The 19262-nt window shown below is 43.7% G+C and overlaps 1 protein-coding gene and 2 long non-coding RNA genes across 6 annotated transcripts in view; 1 reads left to right on the forward strand and 2 right to left on the reverse strand.

Annotated features, from left to right (window-relative positions):
- LOC127333120 (cyclin-D6-1) overlaps nucleotides 1–2655 on the forward strand; it is a 201035-nt gene extending 198380 nt beyond the window's left edge. Inside the window, exon 7 of the mRNA XM_071826109.1 lies at nucleotides 2644–2655. The gene's annotated coding sequence lies outside the window, so the exon portion shown is untranslated. The remainder of the gene's footprint in view (nucleotides 1–2643) is intronic.
- LOC127333124 (uncharacterized) lies at nucleotides 2253–7033 on the reverse strand. Of its 4 annotated transcripts, XR_007870989.2 has the most exons (7): nucleotides 6685–7033; nucleotides 6203–6609; nucleotides 5776–5919; nucleotides 4373–4470; nucleotides 4191–4277; nucleotides 3540–3622; nucleotides 2253–2762 (listed from the first exon to the last, which is right to left on the reverse strand). It is a non-coding gene; the product is annotated as an uncharacterized lncRNA (long non-coding RNA). The 4 variants fall into 4 exon arrangements; XR_007870987.2 differs by having other exon boundaries at nucleotides 5776–6604; XR_007870986.2 differs by having other exon boundaries at nucleotides 5776–6609.
- A 1423-nt stretch (nucleotides 7034–8456) lies between these two features.
- LOC127333125 (uncharacterized) lies at nucleotides 8457–10326 on the reverse strand. The gene is made up of 3 exons (XR_007870990.2): nucleotides 9764–10326; nucleotides 8971–9409; nucleotides 8457–8697 (listed from the first exon to the last, which is right to left on the reverse strand). It is a non-coding gene; the product is annotated as an uncharacterized lncRNA (long non-coding RNA).
- Nucleotides 10327–19262: the final 8936 nt, after the last annotated feature.

Raw genomic sequence — 19262 nt, forward strand, 5'->3', positions numbered from 1 at the left:
CTGCAGGAGTTGAACTCTGAAGATTCGCCGGGGTGGCGTACTTAGCCAGCCATATTTGCTTTTCCAGCTCTGAGCCAACTGCAGGAGCTGAGCTCTGGAGGTTCGTCGGGGTGGCGTACTTAGTTAGCCACGTCTGCTTCTCAAGCTCTGTCGCTGACGTTCCTCCTATTTTCCCAGAAGTCCCTGATGTTGTGGCCTGGTTTGTGAGTGCCCAGTTGCCACAATCTGGCACATACGTGCACGCGTACCCGTGAGGGATCTCCTTAGGCGCCTCGGGCAAGAACTGGTAGTCACTAGGGTCACCACCAATCTTGTAGACGACGAATGCCGGTGTAGCCGGCACTTCTGGTGCTGCCAACGCATATGGCAGGGGTGGACGGGACTGGAGTGGCAACTCTCCTTGATGCGTCCCGAGAGCTGGTCCTGACGGCGAGTACTGGTGCCTCATGATTTCCTGGATCACGCGAAGAGCGACACGCTCCAACGTGTTGACCAGGTTCTCAGAGTGACGGTGTAGCGAGTGAGCCACCAAGTAGTTGATCTCCTGCCGCAGGGACCTGGTGCGTTCCTCCGACGGGGCAGAGAGGTCTATCCCATCGAGTGCACCTTGCGGTGAGAACCCCTTCCATCTGATGCCATGGGAACGTGTTCTCTGAAAAGAGCCGATGAGGTCGGCTTCGAGGGTGACTTTGATCTCGTCATACCTCTTCTTGAGCTCGTCGGGCAGCTCCTCGTAGGTGACTGGCGTGCCGTCCGCCATCTCAGATGTAGATGGCGATGTGGTTGATGTAGAAGCTTGTCCCACCGGGCGTGCCAGAATGTGTTGACTGGCAAAACCCACCGGCGAGCAGCGACGGTCAACACGGTAGAGCCGGGAACAACCTAGAGCTGCGGCTGGCTGAGGTCCCTCCGAGCGACGGCCCGCAAAGCCTTCTGGTCACACGTCCGATGCTGATTGCAAGGGCGTGCCACCTGACCTATACCTGGTCAGGAAGGTGATGGAGATGCCTCGCTTAGTTTCCTGCATGGCATACACGTAAACATTAAATACGAGCCTCGATCGGCTCTCAGGTTATCCTGTGAATCGGCTCAAGGAGCCGATCCACCCATGATTCGTACGGGGTGCACGAATATATGGTGGTCCTGCTTGATCAAGATAAAGCTAACTAGATCTACGACGATTTAGGGTTTTCACCGCATAATCGGATCATCCTACTCCAGGTTGGGCCTCGCGGCCACGTACGGTGATCGTAAGCCGATCCTAAACAAGGCCTAAAAACCAACACGAAGTTGATCCCCGGAACATCCTGTTTAGGACTAGCGAACGACACCCTACGTGCCGCTGGATCCTCCCCCCCTTTGTAAGGCCTAACTATTGCAGATATTAAACTAATCCTTGTAGAACAAGGAGCAATCGTAACGGATCAGATCTACTAAATAATGATCAAGCGGGGTGCCGCCCCCACACCTAAGATAGGTGTGAGGGCGGCTAGACATGCAAGGGTTGCACTACGATAGCATGTTACGCGAAGAACTATGCTAACCCTAACATATCTATGATAACTACGTTGCTCGCCATCAACAAGGCTTCAGTACGAGCAACGCATGAACAACGTGGAGCTTGCAGCATGTCGCTTACCGGTAGAAACCCTCGAGACGAAGGAGTTGGCGATGCGCCGAGATTGATTTGTTTGGGTGAACGTTGGTTGTTGTTTATTCCATAAACCCTAGATACATATTTATAGTCCAGGGGACTTTCTAACGTGGGAATAATTCCCACCGTGTACGAGACAAACTCTAACTTCTAAACTATGATGCAATCTACTATAATTAAAGATACAAGGGCAAACTAGCCCAACTTAGCATAACAGGCCGATTCACGTAACTCTTCCGTGTATATCTCTTTAAATCCATCTTGATCGCGGCCCACTGCTGACTCGGTCAAATTCTGGTGATAACAGTTGCATGAATCACATTCCTCTATCATTATAGAAAAATAAAGAGATGAATCATATAGAAATAAGAGGAACATATTTCTTCTTATGGCCAAATAATTATGTCATTCATGTGCTTTGTTGCGCCCATTTTTTTTTGTTCGCATACATAATGTGTGCGCATTTGCCCTCGCCTATGTGCAAATGCTGTAATTTGTAGTTCACATGGTTCAGTTCATAACGTGAAGATGAGACAATTTCTCTTTTCTGAACAAAATATAAAATTTTGAACTTCAAGGGCACGTGATGCCATGCATAAAAACAATAACAGTTTGAGATTTTCCATTCATGGTTCAAAGTGATTGGGCCCGAGAAAATCTTACATCAGTCAAGAAACTAAGATAGGAATACCCAACATATAGACAATGACGCGCAAACTCCTTTCTGAACCTTAGTCTGCAAGTCAGGACCCCAAATGCCGCCGCTGCATTCTTTCCTCGTGTGTTGTCGCTATAGGAGAACCAGATTTAACTTTCAGTTAATAGAACACTGGAATCATCTCCTTCAGGCACTCAAAATGCAAAAAAAAAAAAAAAAAACTGGGAAATCATAAGTTACTAATATTTACAGCCAAACCCAGAACCTTACAGGCAACCTACATGTCACGCAACAATAGACACTTCTACAAATCTAGCTTAAGGACCCATAGTGCGGCAGGAGACCAACATATGTGGTCGAGATTAATGCCCAACGATTACTGAAGCTTACACACACATAGCAATGCCAAGGTCTCCATGCATTCCTTGGTACGGAGCAAGACTCTGAAACCTAGAAGAAAACATGATACAATCTATTACTGCATATGGAAACAAACACCATAATGGGAAGGTCAAATTTAGAGCAATCCATTGCTTGACGATGTTAATGTCAATACTTGGTAAAGGAGGTAGAGGATCATCCAATCTGCCAATCTGGCCTATATAGGAGAACTATATAAGATAAGAGTAGATCAATTGCCATCTTTAAATAAAAAACCAGAAATAAGCACATGCCAGGTATACTTATGCATCATCCATCAGTAAAGGAGAAATAAAACCATGCTTTCTACCACCAAAGTCAATAAAAGAAAAAGAATACAGTGCTTGCTTCTATTGACCGATTGAATCACTACATCATTCCAGAATGGCAAACTGTCACATGAGTAAGCCTATGTCAAACTGAAACCAACCAAAGCAAGTATATCTAGCTGGAAAACAAAGATTTTAGCATGATGTAACCTTTTGAAAGTTTATTACACCATCTAATTTATCCCTGAATCATATCTAGTGGCAATGTGATGTCTAGTGCTAATGTGTTACTAACCATTGCTGAATCAAATTGTATCGACTTTGTATAACAATATCTATAAGGTATGATTTGTATAGTCAAAACGCTCCTTGCACGCGATGAGCAAACAGAGTGTATTACAAAGAGGCAAACATGACACATTATTTTCATGCATTATAAGTAGAATACTGAATTACATAAGCAAAACAAAGTCAGCACATATAAATAAATATAAAAGGGTAAATCTGTAGAACTGGCTCATTCCCAACCAATACGTACCAGGCCCAAAACAATTTTCATGATACAACTGCATATTTGAATAGTTTGTGTCCCCTCAGCTTGCTGTGTAGTCACTACACACCCTGCAAAGTAAACGAGCTTGTTAAGCAAATATCAAATGATTCGAAGCGACAAAAATGAAACATTTTTTCTTCGCAAAAATGAGCTTCATCACAACAACTGCTATGAAGTATTTTAAAAAAGAACTAAAATGTTGTCCCTTTTCGCATGTGTACAGACAAAATCCAAAATTTATATAGCCTTTACACTCCTGGAGCGTCAACAATTGCACAAAAATTAGTGAAGTTTGCAGGATAAGAGAGGAAAGGTAGTAACGATTCCATGTCTCCCAGCGGAAAATATCCTAACTGATCTTTCAAACCTTCATTTTCAGAATAAGAAAAATAGTCTGACTGATGCAATAAACTTCATTTGCTCATAAGGGATACATAAAAAGGGAAAAGACCAAGCAATTGATCGCGCTTATATCCTACGTTCATCATTGTACAGTCTAATATGCTAGTTCACCTAAATTATGGATAATCAGATACTGATGAACAGATAAATAAGGTTTCTTTCCTCCAGTAACTCAAATCATAGTGCTGCAATAAAATATAGAAGTTTTGGACCACATGGGAACACAAATCCTACCCTGCCAGTAATCGCATTAGCTCGGAAATATCCATTATTTGACTGTTTCCTTAATACCATTTGTGTCTGAGTCGCTAGCATTGTACCCTATAAAAAAGCATGTGAAAGAGCATGTTAGCTTCAGAAAACAAAAGAAATACAGGTGCATCTTTTACATGAGCATGTTCAAGATATGGAAGGACCCTTGCAATGTAGGCAGGTATAGCTAACATGGGCGTTCATTGCTAGCTTTTCAAACTGTAGAGCAATATCTTGATGCTTTCTCCATCCAAATTCGAGACTATACAATGAAAAAAATCTCAGTTAAGCAATACAACAGAAATAAGTGAATGCCTGGAGTTCAATAGAAATAGAAGATGAAAACTTCTGCAAGGTTGCTAAATGACAGGCAGTTCACTAACTACATTCATTCAGGATGCCTTTGAGAGTATAATAACAACTTACGGTGTGACACATAGAACTTCGAAAACATCACACGGATATTAAAATAATGAGCATACAAATGAAACAAACTCAATAACTTTTTTCTCACACTACCTACAATCTAAATCCAACCTACTCAAGAAATTGTTTCCCATGCTAACTACAATCAAATCCTGGTGTCTGACCTGCACCAAGACACCCTTATTATTGGTCCAAACGATCACCTAAATTATATATTCTGACCACCCCAACAGGCAACAGATCTAGCAAGGAGGATGAAATAGTAAAGTAGAAAGAAACTAAACATGAGATAACCAAGATAGACCAGACCTTGATCTGGGAACTTGATTTCAGAGCTAGCAAAATGGGAAACAAACATTATCGACAAAAAAATTACATACGGAACAAACATTAATAAAAAATGTTGGAGCAAATATCCTTGATAAAGCAAAGTTGAAGTATTTTAATTCTAATCCCCAGTGTCAATTACGAATGGTCATATTTTTTCATCAGTTGGATGAACGACGAAGCAATGTACATTATTTTAATAAGTATCATGTATATGCTACCAAAAAGGCAAAGCTAACTATGCTTGCATATAGAATACAACATTGGAGACAAATGCTAGGTGAAAAGCAACAACAACGACTCACTGAAGCTTAAGAAATCTATCACATAACCATTTTCTTCCCATCAAGTGGTTGACTTACTCCCATTTCATAAAGCAATCTGAATGAACAAACAACCTTGTGACTCGAGAGTCGCCTAGTAACTCTCAAAGTGTAATGCACCTCCTTAACGGCACAACAGAAATCTACAACGAACAACAAGAATATATTCTACATCTTCGTTACTTATGAATCAACTTTCAAAGTCTAGATATTTTTTCATGTTTAGAAGGATTCAAGTAACAGCATATTTTGTATACTTAAAAGTTAAAAGGCTCAATTTTCCATCAGATTATATGGGGATTAAGAAAAAGCTTTAAAAGCTTAGAACATATAATAATTAATAGCACTTGATGGAAACAAAGTAACCAATGGTAACTAATTTGAGTAGTGCATTAGATAGGATAGTTATTCACATGATCAAGACATGAAAGTGTTCCAAGCTTGACAGGAAAAAAAAGAAAACAAACAAAAGCTGCGCTTTTGCAGGTCACCTCATGCAAGCCCTTGCCTCATGACACCTCCCGCCGGTTGTTAAAACCATCACCTTGTGTGAAAGATTTGCAGCACACCCACTCAAAACAGGCCTCTCGGCTTCTTGCAAAACCTGAATTGGTGGAAGAAATCCAAACCGAATGCTGCAACCATGGACGAAGAATGAACCAAGACACAAGGGAACTGATGAGCAGAACACAGAAACTAAACAGTTAAGAGAAAAGGAGTGGTTATTTTCAACAAAACTGATGTCTTTTTTCTAAAACATGTGGTGTGTTAATATTGCAGAATGCAGGTGCAACCGAGGGAATTTTTTTGTCATGAAAAGGAGATGTAGCCAAACAAAAAGTAGCTCTAGCCAATCCTGCATTGCACTTATTACTACTTTCTTGAGAGAAATTAAGAAGAATGTTAGGAGATCTGAACCTGGGCACATTTAGCTAGTTGGCTAGTAGTACTTGCACTTTTTTCTGTAGGACTGCGTTAACTGGTCACTCTGCTCATAGGATTTATTTATCTCTAGACCTTGACTTATTTAGGTTGTAATGTTGTGGAAGAATCACTGTATGCACCACAAGCATGGACCGCGTGCGCGTCCACACGCCTCACTTTGCTCCTCCGGGACGCTCTTAGCTGAGCTCCTCCAATGATTGTCAGTGGACGGGGTGCCCGCTGGTCGGGGGCTGCACTCAGAAATTGGTCTGTCCCCTACACTCCTCGGTGCGGGAATACTCCCCTTATTCCTCTAGCCTTTCGATGACACCAATCTAGAGCTCGACGCCTCGACTTCGGTCTCCACCGCCAGTTTGTTCTCCATACACCTCCAACCTGAACTACCAAGAACACATCGGCCTCTACGGTAAGTCCAGCGAAAATGAACCAGCGCAAGCTCAAGCCGAGATACTCACCAGCTGCCGACGAAAGCGCGCAGCCGAGGAGGCCTCTCCAGAGGTTGTGGTGGCGACCGTGCGGCCTTAGATAGGGCATTGGGGCAACCGCTGCACCTCCAATCGGCCTCTGCCCATCCCGATATTCCTCGCTGCCGCTCTTCTAGCGTCGATAGGAAGATGTGCATATGCGGTGGTGTGGTGGTGCGTGCTCGCCGGGATGTGGTGCGGGCAGATTGGGGAGAGGGTGTGGGCATCTGGGGAGGTAGCGGCGGCGGAGAGAGTGCCGCCTTTGGTACCTTTACCTGCGGACAGCGGACACACGGAAGAGATAGACGCGAGGAATAACCGACCCCGAGACCTCGCGCCGCTTCCACGTCGCACGCGCCCGAAGAGGACGCACTGCAACGCCACGCACTCGTAGCGATGTGCGGTGAAGCAGATAGTGACTCAGTACGTTTTATTCGATCAGCAAAGAAACGCTATTTTCCATCAAGTGGGCCCAATGATAATGACCCGCCGATCGCTCGGAAGCTCTCCCAACACTGGGAGCTTGAGGGTTTTTACGGTACCCTATACTGCAGGGAGCAGTATACTTCATCTCACCGTTGATTTGCTGAGGATATGATAGATATTTCCAACTTTTCAAAACAGCGAAAGGTTTTTTTTTTCGTCAAGTAAATTGCTGCTGGGCCAAGATCCCAGCCCATTTACTACTGAGGTCGTCGCCTTCCTGCTTCCTCGGGCGATCGCTCCGTCGTCCTGGTCATCGTCGACTTATTCGGCTCCGGCCCCGCCCTCACGGACCTCGTCCCCACGTCTCTGTTCCTGTTTCCCGGAATGCTCCCGCCATCACGACCTAGGGGCCGCCCGCTCGTCGACCTCGCCGCAGCATTTTCTCGTCCTCATCTGTTGTGACCTCATCGAAAGTAAATACATACTCTGAGACGGAATTTGCCGCAAATCAGCATCTCATTGCAAATTTCATCCGCACCAAATCCCTATGCAGATTCCGTTGTGAGTTTCACCCGTGGCAAGCCCCTGTGATTTTTTTTCCGTGTTGCCTATATGCTGGTAGCAGAACTAAACTGAATGTACAGGGTGATTGAACTGCGATGTAACTACTTCTTCCATGTTAGAATCATTTTTGGTTTTTTTGCGTGATGCCTGAATTCTAGTAGAAGCACTAGGAAATGTACAGTGATTGAGCTGTGATGTAACTACTTCTGTCATGTTAGAATCATTGTTAGATTGAGTATGTGCCTAATTGTTCAGTTTAGAAAGAATGTTCAAGCATTGTTGGTGATGCAGAGTACTCGTGAAGTACATAATTTAAGCATGAAATGGAACCAATATTGCATTATTCATACTGGAGCATGTGTTAGTTTGACTACTGGAGTTGTAATAATCCAGCTCGATTCATAATTGCAGTGTACGGCATTGAGTACAGTGAAGAACATGATATGGTGGTTAATGAATCTTTTAGTGGACTAGAGAGGAAGGTCACAATTGCAACTCATCTGCTAAGTTTTGAAGGGGTTTGGTGTTAGAAAGGAAGAACTAAGAGGCTGGGCACGGACATAGTTTTCCAACGTCTTTATGTGTGCTCTAAAAAGGAAGCCCTTTGATAGACTTCTGCGGATGGGAGAGGATTATGATGTATTGAATGTTTGAACTTCTAAACAAAAATTAAAATTTTACCTCTACATCGACATAGTCAATGAAGTAAAAATCCAATCTTTGCACTCAATTCACAAGAAAATTTAAAGGTTTGATTTTGCCTGACAGACAAAGAAACACCGGAACATCAACTTGATGTCATGAAAAAATTTAGTTGGAAAAATAAATTTACATGTAGCTCAAACATCTCAATACGCTACACGAATACACGATTAATATATGCTCGACGGAATTGAGCTAAAACATATGCCTCGTTATTTCTACAAGAAATATTTTAGCCAAGTATGCTCCTAAAAACAGTCGATGCGGTCATTCCTTGGTCCAGCTCTTGCATAATGCTTTCATCAACATCACCTGTCATACAAGGCAAGTAATACAAGTAAGAAGATCTTTCATTTTGTACCTCAACTGATAAACAAAATGAAAGTAGTACTACTGCTGATAATCATGCAATGCAAGGTCGGCTAGCATGAAGTATCAATTTTTTCCAGGAGTAGCGTTCAGCCCTATCCTCCTCTCCTCACCCTTCCTAAACTCAGTCAGTCAGCATATGTGCTAACCATAATGCAAGCGCTTCGTGTAGTTAACAATGCACCTAGATGAAGAATTCTATCTTGAGGTTAGCACCTGTGTGTAGCCACACCCTGATACGTGCGCCAATACCCAGGTGGCTTGTCATCGCTTGCAAATCTCTGACCTGAGCAGCCCTGCTGCTCAACCAGTCTGTTAGCGCTAGGAGTAAACCGGATTTTCACTCGCTTTGGCCGGACCACTGAAGCTGCATCTCTAGTTGCTTCCGCAAACTCTTGCTGGGAACAACTGCTGGTAGATGGATACACCTTCGGCTTCACTTCGTAGCCGGCATCTTCGTGTTTATTTCCAGGTGGTGCCGCTTCATCCTCCAGGAGATGGGAATCATGTCCTCTCTTTCTTCATCAGAAGTGGAGGCAGAATTTGACTTCATATGCCTAGTATGGATCGGAGGAACTGAAAAATGCTCAGAGTCTGCGGGACGCTTATTATCCTGCTGCGATTCATGGCACACCTTCTTCAGCCGCCTCAGAACCTGATTAAAGTATTTTTTTTTATCAGAAACAAAGTATGCACAGTAATCATACCATCCTAGAGAAGCTCCATAGTTCTTCCTAGATCTTCGTTCAATTACTAATTTTGTTATTCAGATATCCTGCATGATGTGAGTTACTCAGAAATCAGTGTTCACTAACCTATGATTCCATCATATATCTAAGCCCTCGACATGCCTAAGCCTAACCATTTATGTGAATATGTCACCGCAGCGAGCAGGCAAGGCAGCAAAATCAAAACTCTGGCTATATAGGATCAAATGAGTGAGTAAAAAAATCCGTCTTCATATCTCCTAAAATCGGTTCTCGTATCGAAGGCTGAAACCACAACGTACCTTCTGTTCAGAGGAGTCCGTTGTCGTTGTTCAGAGGACCTGCAGCTTCGTCGCCGCGGTCGGCGGCAACCGCCGGCGACACAGCGTCTGCCTCGGCCTAGTACTTGACCGACTGGGCCACGCGGCCCTCCAAAACCTTCATGGCTGCAGATCATCCTGGCCGCAGATCGACCAGCTGCGCCACGGTGGTCGGCGTCAGCGACGGCCGGAACCCTAGTTCGTAGGGTTCATTCAAATCGACCGGGGAGGAGGGGATACGGGGGCTGCGCGTTGGCGGCGGCGGCCGGACCCTGGCTCGGAAGGGTGGTTCCCGTTTCCGCCGCTGCTCAAGCCAGAGAGAGAGGAGGGACTATAGTGGTGCAGGTCCATGGCGGCCGGAATATGTGAGGGGATTTTTTGGGTGGGCAAACTGAACGAACAGGGGTAGGAGATGGAGTCTCCCTTGCGGGACAAAATATGATCTTCCTAAAATACCCTCATCAACGTATACTGCTGCCTCCGGACGGCGCAGGACACTCTATACTGCTCGCGTGTTGGGCGGCCGAAATCTGACAGTATGGCTTCATCTGCATGGCTCAATCTATAAATTGGATGGCCCATATTTATCCCTGGGTACCGTAAAAGATCTCGGGAGCTTAGAGCTCTTGTAAGATGCCGGCCCTCCGCAATCTCAACAAGGGTCTGAGGCCCTGTGCCAAGATGCTGATCGCCATAGTTGAATTCTGCTGGAGGACCAATGTAGCCCACCTTTGCTTGTGTCAGTGGCAGGGCGAGCCCGGCCGAACGGCCAACCACCTACCTTCGTTGCTCCTTGTCAGCTTCAACTCCGACGTAACCTCAGGACAAAGTATCCAGTGCAGCGGCACAACTCCTCGTTGAAGCCACCCACTGCCAGCACGAGCTCGCTGCACCACCAGCGGCAGCTGGTAACCTCACCTTTGACCCAGGCCCCCTCAACACCAACAAGCTAAACCAAGTGTACTGCCATCTAAGTAATCTCAATCTGCACAACATTTTGCTTTACACGCAATCTGTCCTGTTCTCCGGCACCCCTTCACAAGATCAATCCACAACACTTTGCCAGTACATAGCAAACGATATAATAAGCTACTGCTTGATAGCATGTTGGCTTACACATATTTGATACATACCAAACGATATGGTAATAGCTAGCGTTTGACAGCATGTTAGCTTACACATATTCGGTGCATAGTAGCTAGTGTTGGACAAAGATTTTTCCAACAGTCCAACTAGCCTAGCAGAAGCGTGATACCATCATACCAACACGATCAGTTGACGACCTTGCTCAAACCAAAAGCACCAGACAGAGGACTATTTAGTACCTGTACAAATGAAGTTTAGTTCAAGTAAGTTTAGATATGAAGTGTTTCAGACTGTATTTTCATGCTTCAAAACAGTCACGGAACCATCATACTCCAATTTATACATATAGGAACATAATAGAAGGTCTGCCAAGGTGTTACACCGTTAATTATTTGATACAAAACTTGCAATGTGATGAATCTTCGCGCAAGTAAAAAATTTGTAACAGATGAAGAGGAAGAACCCATAAACACAAATGGCAAATGACGTGCAAAGCCATAGACAGCACATACGTCGGATGAAAATTATATGATCCATGATCCTGAGCAAATACATTAGGTAATTTTAAAAGCTGCATGGAGCACCTAAGCATGCATCTTTCTAAAAGATGTATGTCTCATCATAAACTTCAACATGAATCACCCAGGAAGTACTCCGTACCAACATGTGGAGACCCCCACAATCAGTTGTTAATGAACCAACCTTCAGAACACTAAATCTAATTCTAAGCTATCTACTTGAGTTTGGTTTGAAAATGTGGATCAGGTTTACAGCTCGAGACACAAACTTGTTTTCACAGAGCTTAGACATATGTCAACATAATCCCTAAAGAAACTATTTTGTCAATTACAAGCCAGACTTGAAACTGAGTTAACAGGCTCAAATTTCTGAATTGGATGGACCAATGTTACAAACTAAATCAGAATCAGGTACGAGGCTGAAGATCAGCCTAGAGTTCGGCACATTTAAGTAATTCAATAACAATGAATAATAATAGCAATCGGTATATTAGTAATCAACATCACTACAAAAACATATATATATTTGCGAACGACACAGCAGACAAAAGCACAATACAACTTAGAACAAACTCCTTAAACAGAGATACAGATAGGCATCATTAGCTTCTATAAGAAGGCCATCTACTAGAAAAGCTAATAGAAAATTATGATGTTCCCAAACACTCACAGATAAGTATTTCCTACAGTCCAAAATAATAATTTGACAATCAATTCATGTGCAAACATGTTGTCTCACATAAATATAGTTATACATCATGGTTCATGATAAAATTAGTCAATTGGGTGATAGTAATTTTTTATTTACAGATGGGAAATTTAGAAATGATTGGTTGGTCAAATTTCTAAAAGGACATATTTTGGATAGGAGGCAGTAGCAAATAGAATTCCCAGTCTAATAGAACAGCTTAGGGGTTCAGTAATAGATTTATGAAAGAATAATAATGTACTAAAATCTGGTATTCCCTCCGTCCCATCAAACATGTCTTAGATTTATTAAAACTAGCATAGTGGCCCTCGCAAATGCGAGGGCAACATCTTAAGCCTCGCTGAGTTTGTATGATGGAGATATTAGGGTACGGAGCATCATATTTAGTACTGTACGTAGAATTTAGTTGAGTAAAAACATTATGATTTTTTGAGAAAGCAGAAAATATTTAATTACAGAATATAAACATACAATATTTTTGTTTTCTTGATATTAGATCAACTAAACAGCGAGAGTTTTTATATAACCAACAAAAAATATTTTATCTGAAGATGTAAATAGAACATAATTTTATTTTCTTGATATTAGACAATCTAAACAGTAAGAGTTTCCGCATAATCTTTTCTAGAATTTATTACTCCTATTTGTTCAGCCGGTTTAAGATATAGAGATATGAGCGTGCTAGCTAGTGAAATGCGTCCATCAATTAAAAAAATGGCCACGATTACCTTGACATGCATCTCAACATAACATATTCTCCTCATCCTAGTTTTGTTAAAATACTTTTCTTTTCTTGATATTAGACCACCTAAACAGCGAGAGTTTTTATATAACCAACAAAAAATATTTATCCGAAGATGTAAATAGAACATAATTATATTTTCTTGATATTAGACAATCTAAACAGTAAAGAGTTTCCGTATAATCTTGTCTAGAATTTATTACTCCTATTTGTTCAGCCGGTTTAAGATATAGAGCTATGAGCGTGATAGCTAGTGAAATGCGTCCATCAATTAAAAAAATGGCGATGATTACCTTGCCATGCATCTCAACATAACATATTCTCCTCATCCTAGTTTTGTTCGTGAGTAGCCCGATAAAACATAAAATGTGGCAAGGGCAAGTCTAGGAGTGTGCACCTGCTGTCTGAATTGCCCGTACGTGATAGCATCTACCTACGCCCTCCGATCCATAATAAATATCAAAGTTCTAGTTTATTTTAAACTAAAACCCTGACACTTATTGTAGATTGGACGGAGTAGTTTTTTTTTGTTAATTCTACCACGTTCTATCTAAGTCATATATACATTTTTCAAGTCAAAAAAAGGTAGTGCACTTTTTTTTTTACAATAGCTAGCATACGGACATATTTCTAGAGCCCATCAATTAAAAAAAGTAGCGATGACTCGATGACTACCTTACCGTGCATCTTAACATAACATATTCCTCTCATCCTAGTTTTGTTCTGGGCAGCCATATAAACCGTTAAATGTCGGGCGGCGGCAAGGGGAAGCCAGGAGTGTGCGTCTGCTGTTCAAAATTACTCTCTACGTAATACATCTAGCTACTCACTCCCATAATAAATGTCGGACTTTTAGTTCATTTTAAACTAAAACCCGAACACTTATTTAGCTAAGCCATATATTCTATCTAAGCCATATATACATTTTTCAAGTCCAAAAAAAAGGTACTGCACTTTTTTTTACAATAGCTAGCATACGAACATATTTCTAGAGCCCATCAATTAAAAAAAGTAGCGATGACTACCTTACCGTGCATCTTAACATAACATATTCCTCTCATCCTAGTTTTGTTCGTGAGCAGCCAGATAAACCGTAAAATGTTGGACGGCGGCAAGGGGAATCCGGGAGTGTGCGTCTGCTGTTCAAATTACTCTCTATGTAATATAATCTAGCTACTCACTCCCATAAAAATGTCGGAGTTTTAGTTTATTTTAAACTAAAACCCGAACGCTTATTTAGATAAGCCATATATCGTATGTTTTTCAAGTAAAAAAATAAGGTAGTACACTTTTTTAAAAAATAGATTGCGTACATACATATTTCTAGTGTGGACACTTTTCTAAATGTACCACGCTTAATACTTGCTAGGGCACCTAGCGTACACCTTTTTTTTTAAAGAATTGTGTCTATGAGAAACTCTATTTTCTTGACCTATCTCGGTAATGCAAATTTAGACAATTGAAAGAGAAAACGTATATGAGAGAGACTCTATTTTCTTTTACCTCCACGTGTGTTACAAATCTGGACATTACAAAGACAAAACGTATATGAGAGGGACTTTATTTCCTTACCTCCACGTGTCTTACAAATATATGCATTACTACTATGGAAAGAGATACATGCAATGTAAGATATGCATGGCACGATGCTTATGGTGTTGGACCCAATGCGTGCACTAATTAATTGGAACACGTCTGATATATTTGTTACGTAAATATTATGTTGTCACTAAAAATCCTAGCCACAAATTTTAGATCTAACTATAAGAAATAATTATGATGATGTGGATTAATGTGGTGTCTTTATTTAAAACATCTGTATTTTGCTTTTAGTATATAATAGATTTGGATGTCTATATACATAAAAAAATAAGATATGGAGAGCATGCATGTGGCATTCCAGTCATTTAAGTTCACATAATTTGATATTCTGTGGAAACACATGTGAAATAGATAAGAGATTAAGTTTGCGAAATAAATTGTGACATATCATTTTACAGGGATATACTAGTAAGAACCACAGAAATCATGTATGTTAGAAGGATAAATTATTGGCAAAGAATCCATAACAAACTTAAATTCTTCTACATACAAATGTAAATAGTGATTTCTCAAAAATTGCTGAAGTTGAGAAACAGGCTAATAATAGATGGAACAAAATCGATTTCTTTTATTTGCTTGGTTCTGTGAAAATGATGTCATGCATGTTAAATGTTGGAAAGGGCAGTAAATAGAGCATGAGTTTGATTCCTGATAGCACATAACAATGAACTCATACAAGAAATGAATAACCTATGCACTATTAGATTGTAATTTTTTTTGCACTTCCGTCCATTTAAGAGCATAGAAGCACTACTATAGTACCTGCAATAAGTTCTCAACAATCGACATGAACGAGTAAGATGGTGAGGTATTAGTGCAGCAATAGAGTATGCACTTTATAAACAAAAAAAACTTGCCATTTCGCAAGAAAGAAATCCCCAATTTGCAGGAAAACAAGCAAAGCAAAGCATAGGCTATGACAATAAGCTTACCCTGTCATACACTTGGTTCTGTCCATGACAGAGGGAAGCCAAAGTAGAATTGACACATTATTTTCATGCATTATAAGTAGAATACTGAATTACATAAGCAAAACAAAGTCAGCACATATAAATAAATATAAAAGGGTAAATCTGTAGAACTGGCTCATTCCCAACCAATACGTACCAGGCCCAAAACAATTTTCATGATACAACTGCATATTTGAATAGTTTGTGTCCCCTCAGCTTGCTGTGTAGTCACTACACACCCTGCAAAGTAAATGAGCTTGTTAAGCAAATATCAAATGATTCGAAGCGACAAAAATGAAACATTTTTTCTTCGCAAAAATGAGCTTCATCACAACAACTGCTATGAAATATTTTAAAAAAGAACTAAAATGTTGTCCCTTTTCGCATGTGTACAGACAAAATCCAAAATTTATATAGCCTTTACACTCCTGGAGCGTCAACAATTGCACAAAAAATAGTGAAGTTTGCAGGATAAGAGAGGAAAGGTAGTAACGATTCCATGTCTCCCAGCGGAAAATATCCTAACTGATCTTTCAAACCTTCATTTTCAGAATAAGAAAAATAGTCTGACTGATGCCCTAAACTTCATTTGCTCATAAGGGATACATAAAAAGGGAAAAGACCAAGCAATTGATCGCGCTTATATCCTACGTTCATCATTGTACAGTCTAATATGCTAGTTCACCTAAATTCCAGCTGGTAGATACACCCACAGAATTCCAGCTGGTAGATACACCCATAGACCATTGTGTGGTGACAGATGAATAGACAAACGCCACCAGCTTGGTGTTGTAGTGTGCCAGGTATATCACCCTGAATAAGGCCCCGTCCTGATCCTCGTCCATGGAAGAGAGGAGGGGCACAGTACAAACACAGTCTTCCTCAGGGATTAAGCACATGGGTACCGATGGGAGCAGGACGTATCTGCGGGAGAAGGGATCGCACACCGCGAGGTACTTGAAGCTTTCGGTGCTGTAATCGCATTCCTTGTTGCAGAAGACGCTCTCAAGGAGAACCCGGCCGTCGCGGACGTCGCACCCGATCCAGCACTCATACCCGTTCGGCCTCGTTCGGTTGTAGGTGATTTAATCCTCTAGTGTATTTATTCCAACGAGTAATCGGGTGATCACCCAAATCTCCCCGGGGACCGATTTCCCGTTTCCACGGGTAGAGACGCGATTGTTTTTTCACCCGTCAAATGGCCGAGGTTGATAGGGTTTGGGCCGTGGTTTTGGCCCCGCTGGGTTTAACCGAACACAGAAAGTCTGGTGGGCCGGGATCAGTTCCCGACGTGGTTTATCTCGCGAAACCCGACCCATCCCTCCCGGGTTGGGAATAACCGAACGAAGCCTTCCTGGGCGGGACAATCGAGTAGGAGAAATCGGCAGCGCTCGCGACAGCTCGGGCCAGCGGAGCGGAGGGGTGGGGCGCCTCAGCTGGGTGGAATCCACCGAGGAGGAATCCGAGGAGTGGTGGCGGGTGGAGTTTGCGAAAGCGGTGGAGGAAGGCGCGCGCGGTGATGATGCAGTGGAAGGAGGCGCAGGCTGTGGAGGCGCGGGCAAGTGCATCCGGAGTGGGTAGCCGGAGGAAGATCTCCTCCAGGAGCTCCTCGACGAGGGTCGGGACCAAGGACCGATCATGGTGTTCGGGGATAAATTGCAGCGCCGGCGAGGCCATGGAGGGCCAATCGACCGCCGCCGAGTATGAGAGCATCTCCACTCGTCCCGGCTTCGTTTGGTTATTCCCAACCCGGGAGGGATGGGCCGGGTTTCGCGAGATAAACCACGTCGGGAACTGATCCCGGCCCCCCAGACTTTCTGCGTTCGGTTAAACCCAGCGGGGCCAAAACCACGGCCCAAACCCTGCCAACCCTAGCCATTTGACGGGTGAACAAACAATCGTGTCTCTACGCGTGGAAACGGGAAATCGGTCCCCAGGGAGATTTGGGTGATCACCTGATTACTCGTTGGAATAAATACACTAGAGGATTAAATCACCTACAACCGAACGAGGCCTAAATAGGGGTACCGGCCCTAGCCACACCCCTAAAGGCCCGTCCCCAAATTCGAAACTTAAAAATGTTGGCCAATCAGATTTCGCGCCCCAAAAGATCATTGTCTCGATGTAAATGGAAGTCTCGACGAACACATCGTCTGTTGGCGTCCGAAACCCACCGGCGAGCAACGGCTGGCAACACGTAGAGCCGGGAACAACTCAGAGCTGCGGCTGGCCCTGGTCCCTCGAGCGACGGCCCGCAAAGCTCCTGGTACGCACGTCCCGATGCTGGTGCAAGGGCGTGCCACCTGACCTATACCTGATCAGGAAGGTGATGATCTTCTTCGCTTAGTTTCCTGCATGGCATACACGTAAACATTAAATACGAGCCTCGATCGGCTCTCAGGTTGTCCTGTGAATCGGCTCAAGGAGCCGATCCACCCATGGTTCGTATGAGGTCTACGATCACATGGTGGTCCTGCTTGATCGATATATAGCTAAAACGACCTACGACGATTTAGCTATATATCGATCAAGCAGGACCACCATGTGATCGTAGACCTCATACGAACAATCACGCGTAGGATGTTCCGAACAATCACGCGTACGCATCGGAACGTGCGTACCAGGAGCTTTGCGGGCCGTCGCTCGAGGGACCAGGGCCAGCCGCAGCTCTGAGTTGTTCCCGGCTCTACGTGTTGCCAGCCGTTGCTCGCCGGTGGGTTTCAGACGCCAACACATTCTGGCACGCCCGGTGGGACAGTCTTCGACATCAACTGCATGGCCATCTACATCTGAGATGGCGGAAGGTACTCCAGTCACGTACGAGGATCTGACTGAGGAGCTCAAGAAGAAGTATGACGAGGTCAAAGCTATCCTCGAAGCCGACCTCATCGGCTCTTTCCAGAGGACCCGCTCACACGGTATCAGGTGGAAAGGGTTCTCGCCTGAAGGCGCGCTCGATGGAGTGGACCTATCTACCCCTTCAGAAGAACGCACCAGGTCTCTGCGTCAGGAGATTAATTTCATGGTAGCTCATTCGCTACACCGCCATTCTGAGAACCTGGTGAACACTTTGGAGCGCGTCGCCCTTCGGGTGATCCAGGAAATCATGAAGCATCAGTACTCTCCGTCAGGACCTGCTCTAGGGACTCACCAAGGAGAGATACCACTCCAGTCCCGACCACCGCTGCCGTTCGCGTTGGCAGCACCAGAAGTGCCGATTTCACCGGCATTCGTCGTCCACAAGATCGGTGGTGACCCTAGTGATTACCAGTTCTTGTATGAGGCGCCTAAGGAGATCCCTCGCGGATACACGTGCACATACGTGCCAGACTGCAGTAACTGGGCACTCACGAACCAGACTGCAACAACAGGGATTTCTGGAACAGCAGGAGGAGCTTCTGGATCAGATCTTGAGAAGCAGACGTGGCTAGCTAAGTATGCCACTCCGACGAACCTCCAGAACTCAACTCCTGCAGCTAGCTCAGATCGTGAAAAGCAGACGTGGCTAGCTAAGTATGCCACTCCAACAAACCTCCAAGGCTCAACTCCTGCAGCTAGCTCAGAGCTTGAGAAGCAAGCGTGGCTGGCTAAGTACGCCATTCCAGCGAATCTTCAGAGCTCGACTCCTGCAGCCAGCACCGCGGATCAGATCAGTACAATCTTGAGAGACCAGTTCGGCATGGTGCCGAAAAGGAGGGCAATCGGCTATTCCAAGCCGTACCCCAACGAGTACGATTTGATCCCACTACCACCCAAATATCGGCTCCCTGAATTCTCCAAGTTTAGTGGGTCAGATGGCTCCAGTTCAATCGAGCATGTGAGCCGATATTTGGCGCAGCTGGGCACGATCTCAGCATCAGATGAACTACGTGTG

The sequence above is a fragment of the Lolium perenne genome, chromosome 2, assembly GCF_019359855.2.
Source record: "Lolium perenne isolate Kyuss_39 chromosome 2, Kyuss_2.0, whole genome shotgun sequence".
Classification (NCBI taxonomy): Eukaryota; Viridiplantae; Streptophyta; class Magnoliopsida; order Poales; family Poaceae; genus Lolium; species Lolium perenne.